Genomic DNA, 24151 nt, shown 5'->3' with positions numbered 1-24151 from the left:
GGAAGGAAGGAAGGAACGAAGAGAGGAAGGGACGGAGCAAGGGAGGAAATCCACATTTCTTACCAGGTGCCATAAGCCCTGCCTGACTAGGACCCTTCCTCCCTCTCCAACCTCTTCCCACCCCACTCTCACCCTCTCTCCCAGGTCTCCAGTATCCTGGCTGCCTTTCAGTCCTCAGCTATCCCAAGCTGGAGCCTGCCACAGGATCTTTGCATGTGCTCTTCCCTCTATCTATTATGCTCTCCTGCTCCCCTCCCATCTTCCCAAGGATATCCTGAAGTTCAAGTATCACTTCCGCGAGAGAAGACTTCTTGGACCCCCCCATGACTCTAGTCTATCACCCTGTTTCACTGTCCTCAAGAACAGAATGACAAACTATATCCACCTTGTGTTCAACCTATCCCCAGCACTCAGCATAACCCTTAATACACAGGAGACGATCAAATGGCTTGAGACTGGCTGGCTGGCTGAGTGAGAAAAGGGTAGTGATCCCAGTCACTCCTGTCACTTTCTGGTCCCTGGAATCGTTGTTTTTAGGGTCAGCTGGGCTCGTGCCTCCCTTTGGAACATCCTAGCTGAATGGCTTTAGGCAAGTCACTTTGCCTCTCTGACTTCACTGTCCTCGTCTTCAAAAAGTATAGAACTCACTTCCAGGGGTGTCACGAGGGTTGAAGAGAGAATTTAAACACTGAGCACAGCCTGGCATATAACGGGCACCTGATAAATAGGCACATTGGTAGTAATGCAGTGGATGTTTCTAAAGAAGGTGGAGAGGAGACTCCCATTCTCTGAGCCCCAACCATGTGACAGACACTCCCATATTACATTTTAGAGAATGCTTATAAATACAGTACTGTTTGAAGCAGGTTTTGATTGTCCTCATTTTATAGATGGAAAAACTGAGCATCAGAGAGGTTAAGAAACTTACCCAAGATCACACAGGTGATAAGCAGCAGAGTTAAGATTCGAACCCAACTCTTGCTCTGCTCTGCCCATTCGAACCCATGTGCTCTCTTTGAGTTCTAGCGCTTGGAGGCTGGAGGGGTAAAGTGGGGCTCAGGACCTTAAGGGTGGGAATAAGCAGAAGGAAGACTCTGAGGGACCTGCAAAGATGAGATTGCCTCAGGGACCTCCATTAGCACCCAGCCTGGGGCCTTATTGTATTTATAGATAAGAGTCTTGAGTTCTGGAGTCACAGGCTATGTGCTTCAGTTAGTTATTTGAGCACCTACTCTGTGCCAAGCACTGTGATACAGCTATGAGCAGGACATACCCTACATTTGTGCACGAACGAAGCTGAGGAAGATAGAAACAGGAAGCGTAGTGAAATCCCTGATGAGAATAGTTATTTTCCCTATGGCCTGAGTGGTGGCATTCACACTTTGTCAGAGCTGAAGGTATTGCTGGGGCCCTTTCCTGCTCCTAGCACCAGCCTGGGCCCTGGGTGCAGGGGCCCTTTAAGAAGATTGTGTGTCCCCTCTTCCCCCGGCCGCTCCCCCCTCCCCCCATAATTAGCCTGCTAAAGAAAGAGCTGGCTTGAAATGGGATTGTGCAGACCCAGCTCTGGGCCCCGAGGACGCTGGATCGGGGATTGTTATGCTAATCGCCTGAGATCAGCAGTTCCCGTGCCCTTCAGATGGCAGGTAGCGATGCTGGGCTCTGCCCAGCGGCTGTGGCTGCAGTTCTGCAAGGGGGCCGGGCTTTTCCTCCTGCTTCTAGCTTTCTCTGCCCCCCCCCCCCCAACCTATCCCGTCAGACTTGCCCTGCCTGTCCTCCCACCTGCCCTGTGGCTGGAAGGTTTAGCCTCTCCTAGAAATGTTCAGCCCAGCTCCTTCCAGTCTCCAAAGAGAAACTGGGTCCTAAGCCAGCTGCTTGTCTTTGGGTTGGGTGCTACTGGGCGACACAGAGGCAGGAAGGAGAAGGTACCCAGCTCTGCCTGATAACCCACTCTCATTTCCAGGCACTGAGCCTCATCATTCCTGGGTCCCTCCTGCCAACCAGCTCTGGAAACCACACTGGGTGGTGGCTTTGTCACTTACTAACTATGCCATCATGAGTAAGTGACTTTGCCTCTCAGAGCCTCAGTTTCCTCGTCTATAGAACAGGTCGATAATAACAGGACCTACCTCAAAGGATCGAAATGAGGATGGAATGAGAGCAGGCATCTAATATGCTCAGCTCATGGATTGCTACTGTCAATCCAGGGCTTGACAGTAGCTCTTGTGTGGAGTACTTGCCGGCCAGCCCTGTGCTGAATCCTTTCAGACAGATTATCCCATTTTGCCTTTCAACCATCCTGTGAGGTAATTAGCATTATCACTCCCATTTTACAGATGAAGAAACTGGGGCTCAGAGGGGCTAACTCACTTGCCCAGGATCCCACCCAAGCTGTTTTGTTCTCTTAACATCTATTCTGCATTTTGGCATCGATGGCACAGCAGGTGAGTTTGGTGAGCTTACAAAGAGGCTCCCATAAACATGTAATAGTTCTATATTTAACATGCAGGAGAAACATAATCAAACTAGCATTTCCAGTCTACAAATTCCCAAATAGCATTGCTTAGGTTAAATATATTTGAAGTCCATACAATAACCAGTACAAGTTTGATCATAGCAGCTTTGTTCATAGTAGCCAACAACTGGAAACAGCTGAGACATCCATCAGTGAGAGAATGGATATTAAACCGTGGTACAAGCCATACAACGGAATACTCCTCACCTAGCAGTGAAAAGGAACAAACTACTGACCCAAGCCTCGACGTGGATGAATCTCACAGATTTAACACAGACTGAAAGAAGCTAGACTCAAGAGAGCACATACTACGTATAAGCCATTCTGTTTATGCAAAGTTCAAGAACAACTAAAAGAAATCCATGGTGAGGGAAGTCAGAATACTGGCTGCCAACGGGGCAGGGACCTGACAGGGGAAGCCATCCAAAGGAACCTTCTGGGGTGATGGGACTATATCTTGATCTCGGCACATCAGATGGATGTCACACAGGTAAAACTGCATTCGGAGGTTACATTTAATACTTGTTCAGGTGAATGTAGGTAATGTATGCATCAGTAAATCACTATTAATTTAAGTATAAAAATGGATTCATTTCAAGAAAAATAACATCTAAATAATAGTTCAAGTAGCTTGGCCCTATGCAGATAGGGCCAAAAAGCAAAAGGATAAAAAAAAGAAAGAAAAACTCCAGTCATTGAAGTAGGGAGAAGTTATCAGCATAAGTGCTGGGGAAAGGAATTTTTTTGGCTTCCCCTCTCATAGGGTGCCAGATAAAACAGAGGACGCCTAGTTACATTTGAATTTCAGATAAAACAAAACAAACAGTTTTTTAGTATAAGTATGTCCCAGGCAATATTTGGGACATACTTACACTAAAAATATTTTTTGCTTTTATTCGTGGTTTATCAGAAATTCAAATTTAATTAGGCATCCTGTATTTTTATGTGCTAACTCTGGCAATCCTACCCTCTCGGGACCCCCGACCTGTCTCGCAGCCCTGTGCCCACCGCAGGCGGGAGCGCCCTGCACGGTGCAGTCACTCTGGGCGCAGCCTGGCAACGCGGCCACAAAGGGAGACCAGGAGGCGGAATCTTTCCACATGCCTGATCAATGGGGGCGCGGAGACGGCGGCGCAAACAGGCCTGAGACAGCCGCACAAAGAGGTGGCCCGTCAGCCGCTCCCGCCTTCCATTGATCCCGGCCCTTTGTGGCTCGGACAACGCGGGGGCGCCTCACAGAGACTTGGCCCCATTCTCATTAGGGGGAGAAGGTCCAGGAGGACCCCCTCCTCACCAACCTGCCTCACGGTGCCCTCTTCTGTGAGCCCCAGGTCTCAGGTCTTGGGGTGTACAGATCAGGGGCACAGGGTGGGATCCAGCCGGGCCAGGGTGGGCCCTGCATCCCTAAAAAGGTCTGGAGTCTGCCATTGGGGCCAGCCACACGGATCTTGCCTCCCAAGGACCCCCCAGTCTGCCTGGCAGGCTTTCTCTGTCCCCCTGGTTACAGGCAGGCCTTGCACCGGTCTTTATTTTTTTTATTATTTATTGAGCAAATATTTATTTGGCGTTTGCCCCAAGCTGTTCCCAATCTCTCCTGCCCCCATGGCCACTTAAACTGGCCAACTCCTCCTGCAAGTATCACTTCTCTGGGAAAGGATCCCCAACCCCTCTCCCACCCCCAGGTTGGGTAGGGAGCCCCCTCCGTGTGTCTCTGCCCCCCAGCTCCCTGTTCTTCAATCATGATAGGAACAGCTAACAATTATTGAACACTTACTGTGCATGCTGTGCTAAGCAAGTGACAGTCCCCATCTTCTTTCATTCTCACAACAGCCCTCTTTGAGTGGAGAGTCTATGATCTCCATTTTCCAGAGGTGGGAACTGAAACTTGGTATGTTAAGGTGGTCACCCAAGGGCACACCGTTAGCAAGTGGCAGAGTGGGGCTTTGAACCCAGGCAGTACATTCCAGACCCCGGGAGCCTCACCACCTCAAGTTCCAGGCTCTGTGCAGGACTCATTACTGCGGCCCAGCAGGCACACGCTTGATGTCTCACTTACCCCATCAGAACATGTACTGAACTGTATTATTATGTCTATTTGTCCATTTTCTTCTGTTTTCCCCACTAGACTGATTGCTCTGTGACCTCAGCATCCAGCACAAAGAAGGTGCCCAAGGTCCAAGGTGTATTTGCTGATCTGAACTAGTGGGTTTGAGAACATTTTGCTAGGCCCTGGGTTGGGAAGTCGGGGGAGGACCTAACGATGAATCTGATGCAGTTTCTGCCCACTAATGAGCTTGAAATCAGACAAATAATACAAGAAGGGTTGCAGGACTCTGGAGTCTGGTGTAGTTTTTTCACCCTCTTAAAAAAATCCACTTCACTGAGATATACTTTACATGCAATAAAATGCACTCATTTAAGTGTCCAGTTCAATGAGCAGCAGCAAGTGAATACACCCATGTAACCAGCATCACTGTCACATATAAAACATGTCCATCTCCCCAAAAAGTTCCCCCGTGCCCCTTTGGAGTCAATGCTTGTCCTCCCTCCCGGTCCCCGGTAACCATTGATCTGCTTTCTGTCACTATAGGTTAGTCTGCATTTTTGTAGAATTTCATATAAATGAAATCATACAATGTGTACTCTTTTGTGTCTGACTTTTTCTGCTTAACGTTATTCAAGTCTGGCGGTTCATCCATGCTGTTGACCCATCCCTTCGTTTCAAATTCCTTCTTTGCTCCTGACCTTGAGCTTCCGCCTCTTTGTTTATAAAATGGGGGTGAACGCTATGAGGTTTATTGGAGAGAATGTCTGCAGAGTGCTCAAGACCTGCACACAGTAGGCACACAGTAAATGTTCTAGATTAGTATAGCTTTTCTGGTAGACTGCAAGCTCTAGAAGGCAGTAGGCACAAGATCTGCACACAGTAGGCATTCAATAAGTGCTCTTGATTAACAGAAACTTTCTGCTAGACTGCAAGCTCCACAAGGATAGAGACCTTGTCTTTTTTGTTTACCACGCTCTACTACTGGAAGTGGCTACCATTTATTACAGATGGTGAATCCAGGGGCTCAAAGAGATGCAGCAATTTGCCCAAGATCACACAGCTAGTAAGAGACAGAGTTGGGATTGAACCCAGGCAGCCTAGTCCTATGGTCCTTCTTCTTTTTTTTTTTTTTTTTTACTATTGTGGCAAAACATATGAGTCCCTACTTTTAATCACTATACTAAACTGCCTCCCAAGTCACTTTTCTCCTCTTCTACAATCTCCCTGAACCTTCTCTCTTCTTCAGCCTCATCTTTTACCCACCTCTCCATGGAGGCAGCATAATGTAAAAAATAACAACTACACTAATGCTAATATATATTTTTTGAGTTTTGTGCCAGGCAGTATTCTAAGCACTCTATATATATTAACTCATGTAATCCCCCACCATGCTGTAAGGTAGGTTCTGTGTTTCCCCCCATTTCACAGGTGGGGAAATTGTAAGGTAGCTGAGAGGCTATGGTTTGGGAATCAGGACATCCTCCTCTGGGAGCCCAGGTTGGCCACACTCTCCATGGGACTTCAGGAAGTGTGGTCCCTTCCCTGACCTGCCATTTTTCTGGACACTTCTCTAACCCTTCGGCAAAGTTTTCTCTTCCTGTCCATTCTAAGTTTCTTTCCCCAGTCCTCCAGGCCTTGGCAGGCCCAGGCTACAATTCCAAAGGAGTTGAGTTCCTTCTGGAAAGGGGCTGGGACAGAGTCCCTCCCCTCCCGTCTCTTCCCATAAATACCCCCTGTGTGTAGCGCCCAGGGGCCCAGGGAGTCAGGCAGCTGACCTGTAATTAGAAACTTTTCTCCCTTCCCCAGCCAGGAGGAGGGAGCACAGGAGTCTGGGCCAGCCATTTTGTTTGTCATGAATTATTCAGGAGAGGGGAAGTGAAGTTGAGAGGGCCCCTCTGCTGACCAGACATCTCGGGCCCTGCCCAAAGCAGCCTAACCCACCCAGTTCTGTCCCTTTCACTCTTTCAGACCCAGAGAATAAACAACCCATGGGCCAGGCCCGGTTACAGAGGAGGCTTTCATCGAACCTCATGAGGGTGGTGTGTTCGCTAAGGGGGGAAAAGGGGGTGACAGGGACTTACCCAAGGTCATGATACTAGGAAGAGGACAACTGAGCTGGGATTCGAACCCAGGAACAATGCTGGACAGAGGAGGAGGAGGAAGGGAGGAGAGCTCAGCAGGCTGGCCAGGGGAGGCAGAAGGTGCTTTTCTTTCTCTCCTTGCTGTGCTTCTTGCTAAATCTCCAGGGTAGGGAGGAGGGGGACAATGTGGAGAGAACCAACTTCTTGGAGCACCAGCTGGGTGACAAGCAGGTATTATTTTGCATGCAATGCAATGCCCACAATCCTTTGAGGTAGGTGTTGTTATGCCCATTTTAAGGATGTGGGAACTGAGGCTCAGATTCACGGAGAGTATTAGAAGACATATATAGTTGGCTAGTTGTAGAACAGAGGCTCAGACCCAGCACATCCCTCCATGGCATACTACCCAACACTCCTGATGTGGAGGCAGGCCAAGGCACCAAGGAATCCAGGCTCTTAAACCCACAATGATCCTTGGATCAGACTATCCTTGAAACCCTCTCAATGTTCATGGCAGTAGGTCCATGGCACTGCCCCAGGAAAGCCCTCTGAGAATCATGAATCCCTCTAAATGAGCATCAGGATGCTATCTGCCATCCCGCACTGGGCAACCTTTGCAAGGCTTTAGAAAGCTCAGGGCTTTCTCATTGGCACAGAGTTGGCGATTCTGAGAGATACACCAGCTCTAAGTATAGTTCCCAGAGACGCCAAGAGCACAGAATTTGAAAAAGACCGCCTGGTTTCACTCCTTACTATCTGTATGAATTTGGGTCAGTTCCTTAAACACTCTTAGGAACAAACATCAGTCTGCCCATTGGTGAAGTTAGATGACAATAAGGAATAAATATGAAGAGTAAATTTGATAATGTATATAAAGCATTCAGTATATAACGCCTGGCACGTAGTGAGTATTCAATAAGAGTTAGCTATTATTATTAATTATTATTATCATTATTCCTGATGCCAGCCTCTCCTTAAGCTTGGTTAACAGAGAGGCAGGAACTACCAGATGGTGAACATGTGTCTTCTTCTGGAAACAGTACCCCAGTTTCCCTGGGGAACTCTCCCTCCACCAATATCAGGCCTCATACCTTGGATGGGGCTTACTCCAACCCTGTGATCCAGCCTGGCCACAGGATTGGTTGAAATATAAGGCATGTGACCCAATGACAGCCAATCAGAGGGAACCCTAAAATTTTAGCTGAAGAGAGGCAATCTCTTTTTCACTCAGAGAAGAAAGCAACATGGAGCTTCTGAGCGTCATCTTGTCACCCTGGCAGGGAGCATGCCTGCCTGAGAACAAAGCCACAGAAGAAGCACAGCCAAGACATGGCAGGACACCAACTGAAATGTTTGAATGTCTAGATCCAGTTGTGAGCCACTAAGTAATAATTACTATTAACTATTAATATTTTGGTTGCAACTTTTTCAGTTGAGTTTTCTGTTGCTTACAACCAAGAGTTCTGACTAAATATGCCAATGATTCTCTCTCTCTCTCTCTCTCTCTCTCTCTCTCTCTCTCTCTCTCTCTATATATATATATATATATATATATATATATATATATATATATATATAAATGACAGTGTGCATTGAAGACTCACCTCTAATTATTACTTTTGCTTTACAAACTTAGGTCAAGAGAAAATGTCCAGTAAGACTTTAAGATTCACAGCACCTAGGTACAAATTATGGGCCTTTAACTCACTAAACTTAAACTGTCATGGAGTCACAGACTTAGAGTCATGGCTTGGCTTTAACCATGGTTTTCCTTTCTGCTTCAGGAAAACATTTAATTTCCACCCTGGGCGTAGTCCATCCCAGCTTCCTTGTGGTGCGCTGTTTCTGTCTGCCTTTTGTCTGCATGCTGCTGGTGTCAGAGCCGGTAACTAGCTGTTTACAGTTTCAGACAGAAGCATTAATTGCCTTTTGAACCTCCCATTTTCCTCTAAGAGCTCCCTGCTCCACTGTCTCACTTGTGTTTCTTTCTGCACAAAGAAAGATGTCTCTTTTTTTTAATTTTATAAAGTCTGACCACCTGTAAATCCCTACATAGTCTCTTGTGAGTAGGCAACATGAGAGAAAAACATGTAGGCAGCAAAATATCTGCGTTGAACAGAGTTTACAGGACAAGTTGTTACAACCCAGAAGTTTCTAGGCTAAAAAGGAGGCAGCTGTGGGATGGTAGGAAGAACACTGGAATTAGGATGAGACCAATATTGGAAATCTGTTTTTGTCACTCACTTGCTGTGTGACCTGGAGCAATTTACTTCATCTTGCTGAGCCTCAGTTTCCTCATCTATAAAATGGGCCTGTTAGTACCTGCTTCACAATGTTGGATGATATAGCTATTTGACAAAAGCACTTTCCTCTGGGAAAGCACTATCTCTGCCCCTTACTTGTCTGGTGTTGATTCAAAATAATAATAAAACTAGCATTTTTGAGGACTTACTATAGGCTCAGCATTATTTCAAGTGGTATTTAGCCTTACAATAAACCCTGTGAAGGAGTTCCTATTATTAGACTCTCGCTTTACAGGGGAGGAAGGCGAGGATCAGACAGGGTAAGTAAGTTGATGAAGTCACAGAGCTAAGAGGCTAAGCTGGGATTTGAACCCAACAGTTTCACTCCACGGGCTTCTCCTATCCCTAACTACATGGACCCTATTGAGGTAATAAATACCAGCCAGCCCCACTGGAGGTCAAGCAGGGCCAAAGGCTGAGGTTGCTGCCTTTGCTACAAACGACATCATTCTCAAACTTCCCTGCCCAATTTGCCAACTCTGTTCTACAGAGAGCTTGATGTTCCCACAATCCAGACCCTACCTACTCTCAGGAGGCATGGTGAGAAGAAGGAAATGGCAGGTCAGCTTTGGAATCCAAGTCCTGCACTCCCCCCCTTCCATGTACACACTCACAACTCCTGTATATAAAGGGAAAGAGGAGAAACCAGGGAGACAGGTCCTGTGGGAACCTGAGCGGGGTATCCATGTGCACGTGCGGCCCCACACGCCTTGCTTGGTCACCCTCACGCCAGCAGAGCACAGACTCACATGGGCATGCACTTGGGCAGTCACACTCACAGTGAACACATGGGTACCTGTGTGCACCTGTGTGGCCCCACATGCATCCTTCCACTCACACACTCACACCTGCACCCACCCACCTCCTGGGTGAATTCCTGGGCTTGCTCTGAACCTCATTAGGCAGGGTAGTGCATGGGCAAGTGCACAGACTCCGCTCCTGACTGCTGGGTTTGAATCCTGGTTCTGCCACATACCAGCTGTGTGACTTTGGGCAAATCTTCTCACCTTGCTGTGCCTCAATTTCCCCATCTGCAAATGGGAGTGATAAATAGCATTTACTCCCCGAGGATGTTGTCAGGAATTTTATATATATAGCACATGGTGAACAGCCTGTAAGAGAGAGTGTATCTTTTATCCAACAGGTCAGATTCTAATATTCAGAATACAAAAGAATGAAATCTTGCCATTGCGACAACATGGATGCACCTAAAGGGTATTATACTAAGTGAACTAAGTCAGACAGAGAAAGACAAATACTATGTGATCTCACTTATACGTGGAATCTAAAACAAACAAACAAAACATACAGAAACAGACTCATAGATACAAAGAACAAACTGATGGTTGCCAGAGGGAAGGTGGGGAGAGGGGATGGGTGAAAAAGGTGAAAGGGAATAAGAGGCACAAGCTTTCAGCTATAAAATAAATAAGTCACGGGATGTAATGTACAGTACAGGGAATAAGTCAATAATATGGTAATAGATGGTTACTAGACTTATCGTGGGGATCACATTGTAAGTTATATAAATGCCAAATCATTATGTTGTACACCTGAAACTAATACAATATTGAATGTCAATTGTAATTTAAAAAACCAAAACTAAAAACAAAACAAAAACAGGTCAGGTTCTCTAGGAAGCAAATGTAGAGATGGAGATTAGCATGCAGACCTTTCTTAGGAGGTGCTTTGGGGGCCAACACCTGTGGCAATGAAGCAGGAATGTGTAAAGGGAAGAGCTGGGCTGTAATGCAGTCTCAGTGGAGGCTTCCGCCAACCACGCCGGGAGCTCTGAAGCTGAGATGGTCCATCAGCATTGTCCTGAGTTGACACAAGAGGCCTGAATATTTATACCTGTGTTGACCAGACCAAGACTATGAGCTGCCCTGAGAAGAGGGCATGACCTTGCTGCCATGACTCCCTTCAACTGTGGGCAAGCCACATAGAGGGACTCAGCTGTGAGCTGTCAGCCACCAACTCCGGCAGCGAGGGAAATGCATGCCTCAGTCCTAAAGGGGGATCAGGACGGTGCACTGTGGCATCTGCTACACTGCTCCCCAGGCCACAGCCAGGGGGTCCGTGCTCCCCTCCTCTCACCTCTGGACTCCAAACAAGGACCCAGAAACAGTGAATCAAGGAACAGGAACTTCAACTTTCCCTGACTTGGGCCCCAGACCAAGCTGTTCACTTTTGCCTCTGTATTCCACAGCACCTTATTCAAACCTCGGGACCCCATTTAGCACATCCTTAAATAATAATAAGTGGTTTTAACGTGAACAAATTTGCTCCATAGATATGAACTAGCTCAAAGCACTTTAAATGGATTAACTCATTGAACACTCACAACAACCCTATGAAGTGGATATGATATTGTTATCTGCACTTTGTCGAGGAGGAAACAAACAGAGAGAGGCTAGGTAACTTGCCTAACGTCACACAGTTTGTATGTGGTGGAGCCAGGATTCTAACTCGAAGAGTCTAATTCCAGAACTCAGTCTTAACCAGCATGCCCCATGATTAGCAGTGTTAACATGGATGATGGATATTTATGGATGGACAGAAGGATGGATAAATGGGTGGGTGGATGGAGAGAAGGACTAGCAAATGAATGGACAAATCAATGGCTATATGGATGGATGGATGGACAGACGGATGGATGGAGGGATGGATGGATACCTAGTATCCTAGCCTTTCTGGAATTTTCCATCCTACTACTTGCTTCCCCACCCTTGGCATCAGAGCATCTGCATCCACATGAGCAGGGAACATGGCCCCCAGCCCTAAACAAGAAAAGCAAATCTAGATTTTCACCTCTTGGGGCTCTGACCTTCAGCCAAGAGATGATGGGACAATGTAACAGAAGGAGACCTCAGAGGCAGTGGCAGAATCCCAGACTTGCCATCTCTGTGGCCTGGGAGAGACTTGTTCTCTCTCTCTGTCTGTGCTTCAGAGGCCTCCCCTATAAAATGCACTGCCTGGACTTTCTAGGCCAGACACGTTACAATTCTTTGAAGTGGAAACTCAGGCTAAGGTATTTAGTCCTCTTTCACCTTCCGGGACCAGCTGATTCCCAGTTCACTTCTTCCAGGCACCATCGCCTTCTGTGCTGCCTGTTTGTGCATCCTTCCTTCAGAACGCTATCCGTCTTTGGGCATTTTCCTTCTCCTCTTATCTCACCGCTTTTCTGTTCATCTTAATGCTTCACACTCCTAACCATGGAATGGCCATGGCTGAACATGCACTGGGGCTGCCCGATTTCCTCCCTGTCTGGGCATGTGGGTGCTTAACGACTATTTCCTTTTTTAAAATTTTTTTTATGATGGACAGGCAGCACCCAGCCCTGGAGGGGAGACGCACAGCTCGGGCTGTAGTTCTGAGAGATTCTGAGTCTTGTTGGAACCCCAAAGCCCCACAGGAAGGTTTTCTAAGGCAAAGAATTTGGAAGCTCCTACAGCCTGACTCTCTGGATTAGTTCCCTGGTACCAGACAGTAAAGCATAGTGGGGAAAACTCCAGCAACCTGGGCTAGGCTCTTTCTCTGACTTTGGGTAACTCACATCCCTTTTCTGCCTCAATTTTCTACCTGTAAAATGAGAGTTTGATTAGTCTATAAATTCATGCAAAGGGAATAAGATTGCCTGGTTCAAATCTCAACGACACCACTGACCAGCTATGTGACTTTGGGAAAGACACTTACCTCTCTAAGCCTCAATTTCCTCATCTGTAAAATGGGGGTTGATAAAACCAGCCAACTCCTAGGGTTCTTTTGAGATGTAAATGATATAATGCCTGTAAAGTGTAAAGCACAAAGTAAACACTCAGTAGTTGATGGTAGTTACTGCGATGTTAGAGAAGAAAAATAAAGGGGAGAGCTGGCCACAGACATGCAGAGAAATACATTCAAATTTCCAGGTGTTCCCACCCAATCGTGCCAAGCTGAAGCTTCTCCTTCCCGTCTTTTCTCCAGAATACCTGTGCCCATCACATATAAGTGACATGGACAGGACATCTCATAGATTGTGGGTGGGGATGTAAAGAAGGGTAACACATGAGAAATGGTTGGACAATGCTTTTTAAGAGCCTGAAAAATAGGCATACCCGTTAGCCCATAATGCCACTGCTGAGACAGGAGGACATTATTTGACATAGAGGAAAAGATGTAAGTATAATGAGTTCATCTGAGTTGTTTGTAATCACAAAAACTCAGAAACAACTTAGTGGTCATTAAGAAGGGAATGTTTGAGTGGAAGACTTTATTTGCATATAATTCATAATAACATGGAAAGGCATATAAAAATAAGCAAATGAATAAATGGAAAACACAAATTTACATCTATAGAAGGAGTGGTGTTAAAAGAAAAAAAAAAAAAAAAAGTAACTCCCCAAAGAAAATGCTGCAGAGAAGCAAAGTTTCTCCACCAAAATGTAAACAGTGGTTATTTCTGAATCAGAGGGTTTGAGTGGTATTTGTTTTTTAACTTTTCTACAAATATATAATTTATGTATATTTTTCGTTAGTATATTTTTTAAGTTAAAAGATATAATTAGAAATAAAACTAGGAGGAAGTAAACCAACATGTTAACAATGGTTGTCTTTGGATGGTATAGGGGATTATATTTTCTTTAATCAACACTGTATTTCTTTAATGAATTTTGTGTTTATTTAGTGACCACTGTATTTTCTCTAATGAACATATATTAGAGTTATACATAGCTAAACTACATTTTTATTAGCTAGTGTTTTTAAATTAAAAATATAACATATGTTGACATTAAAAGAAAAATTCAACCAGTACACAAAGATATAAGGTAAAACATAAAAGTTCTTGACCTCTCTTTTCCCCTCAGTCTCCTTCCCCCAAAGTCATGGTTACTAGTTTCATACATTTTCTTCCAGAAATTTTCTGTGCATATACACTTAGATACAATTATCCATTAAAACAAATATATACATATACATATGGGTGTATACAGAGAATGCCAAAAAAATGTATACACATTTTAAGAAAGAAAAACTGTGTTAAAATTGTAATACTTGATATATACCAATAACAAAAGATGAATACAAGTCATGTTTGACTTCTGCAATGACAAGAGGTGCTCACAGTGGTTCCCATAAGCGTCCAGACACTTCTGATTACAGTGAACTACTGCTTGAGCAATGTTGACCAAAGTGTCCTCTTGTATACATTTTTTTGGCACCCGATTATATATATATGTGTGTGTGTGTGTATACACACACACACACACACACAGACAGACAAAGATTAACACAATATAAACGATTCTGGAACTTGCTTTGTTAATCAGTGATTTTTGGTGTCTTTGTAAGTATGGTATTTTCTTATAACGACTATAAAAACATTCCACTGTAATGTTACATGATAATTTATTGAATTAATCCCTTACTGATGACCATCATGGTTGATGATAACATGAAGTTGTTGCTAGATTTGCTTTTATAAACACTGCTGCAGTGAACATATTTGTTTATACTATTTACCTTTTCCCATTCATGTGAGTGTATCTGTTGAATAGAATTTTAGATGTGGAGTTGCGGGGACCCAAGTGTTTGTATATTGTAAATTTTAAGATATTACCATCCAGTCATATAAATATGTATATAACATATATAAAACACATGAAGAGAAAAGACAAGTGAAAGAAAACTTCAATATGTTAAGTTGTGCCAAAAGGGTTTGTGTAGTATAAGTACACACAAAAAAAACACACACACAAGAAAACCGACAAAAATAAAAGCAGAAAAACTTTGCATAGAAATAAATCATCAAAAGCCATAATACCTAAGTATTAAAAGTGACTTTCTTTGGGTGGGATCATGGTTGTTTTTATACTTTATTTTCTCAGTGTTTTACACTAAATATGAATTTCTTTTCTAGTCAGAAAACAATGCCACAGATATTATGGAAACTATCTTCTTTAATTACAAAAGGCGATATAGTCATTGTAATCCGTAAAAAATAAAGAAATATGTTATACAAATATGTTAATGTCCCTTTCCTCACCCGCAAATCCACTCCTTGGGTCAACAACGTTCAAGGTCTGATAAGAATACTTCCATACTTTTTTCTAGAGCATGTTATGAGCAAAGAAAAGAAGAAGTAAAATACCTTTTTTTCAAAGATTTTTGTTTAAATTTAAAGCCTCCCTTGCCCTTTTGAAGGCTACCTCCCACTCTGCCCAGCTGTTTGCCCCCTTTCCACGTCCAAACATCTTGCCCTCAAAGAAACCCACTTGGGGCCCTGTTCCCCGGAGGCACCTGCGCCTGTGCCTTGGCCCAGGTTCAGCAGAAATCAAGGCCAGGCCGAGGAGGCACCCGCCCCAGCCCCGGCCGGACCGGGCCCGGGAGAGCCAACGCGGCCCGGCCTGGGGAGCGAGGGGCCCAGGGCCCAGCGAGGCGCAAGGCTCCCAGCGAGGCCTCCCTCCAACGGGGTGGAGTCTGCAGCCGGCCTCCCTCCCGCCCGTCCGCCGGCTTTCTCTAGGAGTAATTAAGAGTGAAATCCTCCTCCTGGTGACCCCGGTGCTCCCGGCCCGGGCTGATTTACACATGAAAGGTCTACGGAGGGCCTGGGCTTTCTCCTTTTCACATTCACAATGAGGCGCGGCCTATAAATAAAACCTCTCTGAGAAACAAGAGGCTTCAAAAATGTCTTTGTGTGTGTGTGTGTGTGTGTGTGTGTGTGTGTGAGAGAGAGAGAGAGAGAGAGAGAGAGAGAGAGAGAGAGAGAGAGAGAGAGACCGACCCAGAGGGTGAGGGAAAAGCCAGCAAGAAGGAGAGTGAAAGGGAGACATCCTAATAACAGCTGGTGTTTATTGAGTGCTTATAGTGTGCCAGGCATCAACCTTTGTGAGAGAGACAGGATGGTTCCTGTTTTACACTTGAAGAAACGGAGGGAGAGGAAGATCTGCCCAAAATCCCACGGTGAATTAGGGGCAAAGCTTGGACTCAGGAAATGGGATAAGCATGAGATGCAAATGATGTTCTGTGTCTCTACTATGATAGTGGTTACAGGACTGCATATACTTGTCAAAACGCATAGGACTAGAATATAAAAAGGGGAGAATTTTACTCTACGTAAAGCATCCTGTCATAACCTTGACTTTAAAAAGGTAAAATAAAATATTATAAAATACATACCAAAAACCCCTGAGATACTGATGGGCCAATGAGCAGGTGAGATCTCCTGGGTGCTTGGGGCTTCTCTCTATCCTTCCCTCTATCAGGCCTGTCTCCTTAGTCACCTTTGTATCCTTGGGTTCCGGGCTTGATACTGGGGAAATGTAGATACTGCAGGAATGTTTGCTTGATTAAATGAATAAATAGTTGAATAATTCTCTCTGCACCCATTTCGCCATCTATTAAATGAGAAATTTATGAAACAGTAAGATGAACTCCTTCCAATAAGCTCAGAAGTCACATCCTCCATGAAGCCTTCCCAGATCTCCTCCCACTTCCGGACTGGATCAGAAGCCTCCTCTGGGCTCTCACAGTGCCAGGTTGTGTTCCTATCCCTGCAGTGATCATACTGTATAGTATTTGTCTGGTTCTGTGTGTCCTTCACGTGAACATTCAAGTTCTCTGCAGTAGGGCCCATGTCTGGTTTGCTCCTCTCTCTACTACCAGGGCCCAATGAATTAATGCATTTATTAGGTCTGGTCTGAGATTCAAAACTGAATCATGCTGGTGTTGGCTGGAGATGGGCAAGGGTTTGAAGCAGTAGAAATGGGCCAGGGAACAGAACCAGGAAATCCCTGTGCAGCAGAGATGAGTTGAAAGGCCTGACTTCTAGAGCATGGAGAAAACAATCCTGCTGTGACCTCTGCAGGAAATTCAAGCCTCCTCCTGCACAGGGCAGGGGGGCCAGAAGGAGAACAGCCAGACTCTGGAAGGCAGATGGTTTGGAGGGAGAGGGCAGCACTGGGAGTCGGCAATCTGCCTGCATCTGTTTGAGACTAGGGGTGAGGTGGGACACGTGGAGCACATGGAGGTGATCAGGTCCCAGCTCTTCTACTTCTTAGCTGTCATTTAGCCTCAGTCTCCACATCTGTGAAACGGGCAGGGAGTGAGTGTAACTATACCTACTTCATCATGTTTATTAGGAGGGCAAAGGGACATATGAAGTCAAAGTGTGTGTAGCTGCTCAGAAATATTTTAAACCCCTTAACATCTTTTTCCTTTTCTCCCAAATGTTTTTCACCTGAGTCAGAGCTGCCACTGGTGAATTCCTAATAGTATTAACTATTCCTAAAGTTTATTGGGTGCCTGCTATAGCAGGCACTGTCCTATGCATTTTACATGTATTATCGCATTTAATGTTCACAATCACCTTGTAAAATAGGTTTATTATTATTACTTTCCAGATAGGAAACAGGTTCAGAGAGATGCAGTGACTTGTCTGAGATCACACAGCCTCTAAGTGGTAAACCTAGGATGTGAAGCATCTGTTAACTGGAGGGAGCACCATAATCCCCTGGAGAGCTTGTTCCAAGACTGGGCCCCACCCCTGAGTTTCTGATGCTGCAGGTCTGGGGGGAGCCCGAGAATTTGCATTTCTAACAAGTTCCCAGGTAATAGTTGCTGCTGCTGATTCTGGAGCACTTTGAGAACCACAGGCTAATACCAAGATTTCTCCACTGTCATTATCCCAATTATGCGTGTTATGTCACGTCCAGCCTATTACAATAGACTCGATTCAAAGAATTTGAAGTCTAGTATAGTTCATTTCGCACTTGGCACATATACTTGCATCCATTTTAAAGGTGCAAAAAAGAACTAGAAACTATAAATGATCAGAAAGAAGGACACAATTAGCTCTAGTCTCACCAATTACTCTGAAGGATGGCTTTTTGTTATACCTGGTTGTAGAGTAGAAGCTTTCTGGATGAACTACCTCACTGGATTAAGAAACCACTGGATCTGGCTCACTGGATTAACTAACACTTGCCTTGCCTGCTGCAAAACCCCAGAAAGATGTGATGCCCATGGCAGCTGGTGGACTCATCTTTCATATGATGAACAGCAGCCACTAACTCTGCTTGCGGACTTAACCACGTGACTGTGTGCTTACCAAGAGTCAGCTTGGCAGGTTCTCCAATCAGCTAGTCTTGTTATTAAATCACATAATTATATATGATAAATTGATGACATACGAGATCTGACAATTAAGTTCGCACACTTGTTGCAATGATGTGGCTAATCTTTTTTAATATCAGAGGGATTATTCATGATGAATTTGTACCAACTGGACAAACAGTTCACCAAGTGTACTATTTGGAAGTGCTGGAAAGGCTGCATGAAAACATGAGACGACCTGAACTTTTCGCAAACAATTCATGGCTCTCGCATCACGACAATGCACCAGCTCACACAGCACTGTCTATGAGGGAGTTTTTAGCCAGTAAACAAATAACTGTATTGGAGCATCCTCCCAACTCACCTGATCTGGCCCCCAATGACTTCTTTCTTTACCTGGACATAAAGGAAATATTGAAAGGAAGACATTTCGATGACATTTAGGACATCAAGGGTAATACGACAGCTCTGATGGCCATTCCAGAGAAAGAGTTCCAAAATTGCTTTGAAGGGTGGACTAAGCACTGGCATCAGTGCATAGCTTCCCAAGGGGAGTACTTCGAAAGTGACCATAGTGATATTCAGCAATGAGGTATGTAGCATTTTTCCTAGGATGAGTTCGCGAACTTAATCGTCTGACCTCATAGTAGTGGGAAAAGAAAACTACTGTGTTTCCCCGAAAACAAGACCTAGCCGGACAATCAGCTCTAATGTATCTTTTGGAGCAAAAATTAGTATAAGACCTGGTCTTATTTTACTATAATGTAAGACCGAGTCTTATATTAATTTTTGCTCCAAAAGACGCATTAGCGCTGATTGTCCGGCTAGGTCTTATTTTCGGGGAAACACAGTAATGTTTCTATAAGCACAGTCGAATGCTTTGGAAAAACTTTTAAAAAGTTAGTTGGTACATGTCATTATACATTTGTCCAAACCCAGCAAATGGACAACACCAAGAGTGAACCCTCTTGTAAACTATGGACTTGGGGTGATAATGATGTGTCAGTGTGGGTTCATCCACTGTAACAAATGTTCCACTCTGGTGGGGATGTTGAGAATGGGGGGAGGCTGTGCGTGCGCAGAGGTGGGAGGTATATGAAAAATTCTGTACCCTTGTTAATACTCATATTGCTGTGAATCTAAAGATGCTCTAAATAGAAAGTCAATTGAAAAGAAAAAGAGAGAATAAAAGATAAAGAGAAAAAAGAAAGAAAGAAAGAAAGAAAGAAAGAAAGAAAGAAAGAAAGAAAGAAAGAAAAAGAGAAAATGGAAGGAAGGAAGAAAGGAAAGAAGGAAGGAAGGAAAAGAAAGATGGATGGAGCAAAGCCCCAGCTTGGCCCATGGTGGCCATAGAATCTGAGCCAAAAACAAACTTTTGTCATAAGCCACTGAGGATGGGCAGAGTTAGTTAAGTTGGGTGTGGCCTGGCCAACTAAGGACTATTGGGTGAGGATGGAGATGGAATTCTAATAATCGGGACAACGACGGCCTTCAGATCCACATCAACTTTTAAGAAGCCCAAACTAGAACTCGGGAGAGTGGCTCATGCAAGAAAGATGTGAGGGAACGCCAACCGGCTGACTCAGATCAGACTCAAAGAAGAGGCTCTGGTCCTACATCAAAAGATTGGTGAACGAATATATAGTGAAAGGTTTTTAAGTTAAAATAGGATATTTAAAGGTTGTAAGTAATTTTTTTTTTTTATCATTTCCTGCTTCAATGGACTTTTTCAATAAAGTTACCAATTACTCATCAGACCAGGTTGGGTAAGAAAGTCCCTACTGCAGATTTTTTTTAAAAATTGGAAACGGAGAGAATGGGGGCAGTTCTTAATTATTTATTGATTTCTATTTCATCTCTCTCCAGCCGATAATATCTAATATCAGCATAGCACAATTTATAAAGCACTTTTAAATCTTTTTCCTTTAATTCTCACAACATCTCTGCGCAGCTGGCATGATTACCCTCTTTCTACAAGTTGGGAAACTGAGGCTCAGAGAAGGGAACTAAAGGCTTCAAAAGTAAAGCTATGGTAAGGCATTCAACTGGGGCAAGTGCCTTGATTGATCTGATGAAGTGCCTGACGGCCCCCAGGACAGTGTGTTAGCACAAGAATCAGAATAAAAACAGAAGCCCTTCCCAGGTGAGGAGGAGATGCCTGGGGGCAAGAGTTAGCAGGTAGGGAATAGAGACTACGAAGTGACTGTGTCTGGTTCATCTCTGGCACACAGGAGGCCCTCAGGAAATATTTGGTGCTTGGTTGATGAAATGAGGAGTGAATGAACAAATAAGTGAATGAAGTGAGAAACTTGAGCAAGGCCCCTTCTCCCTCTGGATTGTTTTCCCATCTTTAAGTAGTTGAAAGTTAAGGCTCTCTCCTCCGTAGGAAAATAGATATACGGGTATATAATTTTATACTCTATTTCCAGATGTTCACGGACCACCCTTTTGAATGCCCACTATAGATTCCTTAGCAGAGGGTAATCTATGGAGCCCTGAGAGGGGAGCCCCTGAATTCAAGGATCTGAGGTGCCTTCCATCTCTGATGTTAGTAGTTGTAATGCTACCAACCACAACAACAATGACAATAATAGGATCCAAAACTTTTTGGATGCTGACTCTGGACCAGGCACTGTGCTGAGAGCTTTACCTCATTTAGTCTTGTCACAGCGTCGTGATGCAGTCATGATTGTCATCTCTATTTTACAGATAAAGAAACTGAGGCTTAGAGTGACTAAGTAACTTGCTCAGGTCACACAGCCAGGAGGTAGGGTCCTTGGCTTCCAACTGAGCCCTGTGAACCCCAGAGCTTTGACACTCTCCCACCTCCATTCCAGGAGAGTATAAACGTGTGACCTCCATGTGGCTCTTTCAAGGCCAAATTCAAGTTGCTGTATTTGGAGAATGTATTACAATGCTGGCAACCACTCATTCCTTCAAGCATTCATTCAACAATCATGTATGAGCACCTCCTATGTGCCAGGCACAGACTGACTAACGGGGACTCACCGTGATCATGGTCCCTGCCTTCAAGCAGCTCCGTTTATGGCATCATTCCTCTGACACCTCCCGTACTAGATTCCTGGTGCAAGCTGTTACAATGTAGATTCTCAGGCTGGACTCCAGACCCCGGAATCAGCCTCTCTGACATTGGAGCCCTGGAATCTACCTCTTACAAGCTCCCCAGGTGACTTATAGACACTGAGGTGTGGGAACCCCTGGATGGAGGGTGAGGCGACCTAGACAAACAAGCAATTATTACACAGAGAACCGTGTTCTATACAAATTATGGGGGTTGCCAGGGAAGGATTCTTGGAGGAGGTGACCTTTAAGGTAAGACCTGATGGGTGAATGGGGTGAACAGGCCAAGAAGGGGAAGAGACACAGCCAGGATGGAGCCAGTCTCTGCCCTTAGGGAGTTCACAGTTAGCAGAATGATGTGCTCAGGCGGCTGTGGGAACGTGGAAGAGGCGCCAGATGCAGCCTGAGGAATCAGGGGCGACTCTTGGGTTTTCTAGGGCTTTCTCAGACGTAAGCTTTTGCTTCATCCCATCTTGGGTGAAGAGAATGGGTGTGGAACGGAATCAGGCCTGCTGGCTGGGAGGTGTGGTCTGTCAGGACGTTAGAAGCCTCTTATCAGCCGACTCATGGTGAGCGGAAGCCAAATCATCCTCTAATCTGGAGGCTGTTTTCACCTCCATTGTCAATGCTAAGCCTTTGTTTGTTTGAACTAAGTCCTTCTATCGGGAGTCCTTAGTGCCAGCAGTAAATGGTGACATTTGAATAAGTGGAGGAGAATTCCTTTGTAATGGGACGCTGAGAACACCTGCTTCTTAGATCCACCCAATCACAGAGGAAGCCCAGGACCTCTTCCCTCTTGGAATAACCCTCACGGCCACCACTGGTGACTCACACTTAGGTAAGAGTAGGACTCTGGCCCTGGCCAGCCTGTGTTCAAATCTTTTTCCAGCCACTTTCTGTCTTTGGGCACATTACTTACCCTTGCAATGTTTCGATTTCCTCCTCTGGCAAAAAAGGCTAATAGTAGTACCTACTATCCCCCAACAAGTTTTTTTTTGAGCATGGAATGAATTTTCCTATGAAAAGCTTAGAAGAGTATCTGGCATACCACAGGACCTCAGAAAATGTTGGGTATTACTCAGGCTCCAGGAAGAGTGCAGTGTTGAACATACAACAACAAAAGACAAGTTAAATGCCCTCATGGAATTTATACTATAATGGGAGAAATGAACAAGAAAGTAAACTATAAAGAAACAACGCAGACTATGATTTGTGCTATTAAAAAGATATGATACTTGCTATAAAGAAAGAGGGTCTCCTTTCGTGAGAGTGACCAGGGAAAACCTCTCCAAGAAGGCTGATATTTAAGGGGAAGCACACCACCTGACAAGCTGGGGGAAGAGGGTTCGTGGTGGAGGGCACAGCAGTTGCAAAGGCCCTGGGGTAGGAACAAGGTGGCTCGCTCAGGGAACTAACAGAAAGCCAATATGGCTAGAGTATGATCCTATCCTTACCATTTGACAGATGAAGAAAGGCGGCCCAGAGAAAGCAAATGACTTGCCCAGGGGCACACAGGAAGCGATGGAGGCAAGATTTGCTTACTTATTTGGGAATATTGGGGAACAGTGTGTTTCTCCAGGGCCCATCAACTCCATGTTACTGTCCTTCAATCTAGTTGTGGAAGGCGCAGTTCAGCTCCAAATCCAGTTGCCATTTTCAACCTTTAGTTGCAGGGCGCGCAGCCCACCATCCCATGTAGGAATTGAACCGGCAACCTTGTTGTTGAGAGCTTGCGCTCTAACCAACTGAGCCATCCGGCCGCCCTGGAGGCAAGATCTAAACCTGGGTTCAGTCTGACCAGGAATTTTATCAAGTGTTTTAATTTCACCATTTCACAGCAGGATTCAAGTTCATTCAATGTTCACAAACTTGAATGGAGACCTACAGTCTGATTTAAGCCTGAGAACAGCCTCTACCATTGGTGAGGTTTTAATAGGCCTCCTCTCCACCAAAGTCGTTTGTGCCACCTTCAACACGGATAATGTATATATAACATCAGAATCAATGCTATGTGCATAACTGAGGAGTAGGGGCTAGAAAGTAAAGGAGAGAAACTGGCCATTCAAGGTCAGGTTCACAGGCTGGCCAGGCTCCGTTTTTTCCCTCCTCTGAAAAGTCTCCAAATGAAAACAAGGTTCCAGGTGCCATTTAAATCAGCAATAGCTCTACAGGGTGGGCCCATGGAGGACTTTGACCTTCTAATTTATTTCTGTCTGAAGTTTTTCCAACAAACGTTTTTTTCTTTTGGCGTCAGAAAAACAGCAAAATAACAATAACAATCTATAATGTAAAAAATTTTTTAGAACAATTAATATCTATTACTGTGCAGCCTGTTATGGGAAAAGTTGTGACTCCACGGCTAGGGTTCAGGATATAACTGTAGAGCACATGAAGTTGTTATTAGGTTGGTGTCAATGTAATTGCAGTTTAAAAGGTTAAAAATAATTGCAAAAACCGACATTACTTTTGCACCAACCTAATAGATAAAGACAGAAGACATGACATTTTATTGCATGGTAGAGTCCAAGAGTTGTGTCAAACTTAAAGAAGCAGAATGACTTCATTTCAAAAGTACTGATTAAGCATCCGGTTTGTGTCAGGCACTGTTTGGCATTGGGATACAGGAGTAAGCAAGACAGACAAGGTCCTTGCTCTCACAAAGCTCCCAGGCTTCTTAGAAGTAGTGAAATGAGGAGTGGGAAGTGTACTCCTGGCAGAGGGAACAGCATGAGCCAAGGCCCTGAGGTCGGAAGGGGCACGGCATATTTCAGAAACAGAAAGAAGGCTAGCTCGAGGGATGAATGAGGCGACCTTAGTAAAAATGGTGGAGATAGGCAGTGATTGTATCCTTGAATGACTTTGGGGTCATTCAAGGAGCATTTGAATCTTGGCTCTGTCGGGCTTGTCTCTAGCTGTGTCAATTTTACTGTGTCACAGTAAAACATTTGGGTTGTATCCTAAGGGAACAGGCCGACACTGAAGGATTGCAAAGAGGAGTGGTGCTGTGGCCAGATTTGCATTTTAGAAGAAGCAC

General features: G+C 44.8%; 1 long non-coding RNA gene across 1 annotated transcript; it reads left to right on the top strand.

Moving 5' to 3' along the window:
- The first annotated feature begins 1522 nt into the window (after positions 1 to 1522).
- On the top strand, positions 1523 to 3675 carry LOC141569222 (uncharacterized). The gene is made up of 3 exons (XR_012492707.1): positions 1523 to 1643; positions 2334 to 2441; positions 2630 to 3675. It is a non-coding gene; the product is annotated as an uncharacterized LOC141569222 (long non-coding RNA).
- Positions 3676 to 24151: the final 20476 nt, after the last annotated feature.

This window comes from Rhinolophus sinicus, linkage group LG16 (genome assembly GCF_036562045.2).
Source record: "Rhinolophus sinicus isolate RSC01 linkage group LG16, ASM3656204v1, whole genome shotgun sequence".
In the NCBI taxonomy this organism is placed as follows: domain Eukaryota; kingdom Metazoa; phylum Chordata; class Mammalia; order Chiroptera; family Rhinolophidae; genus Rhinolophus; species Rhinolophus sinicus.
The sequence above is the reverse complement of the archived record's forward strand: the minus strand, read 5'-3'. Positions and strand labels throughout refer to the sequence as shown.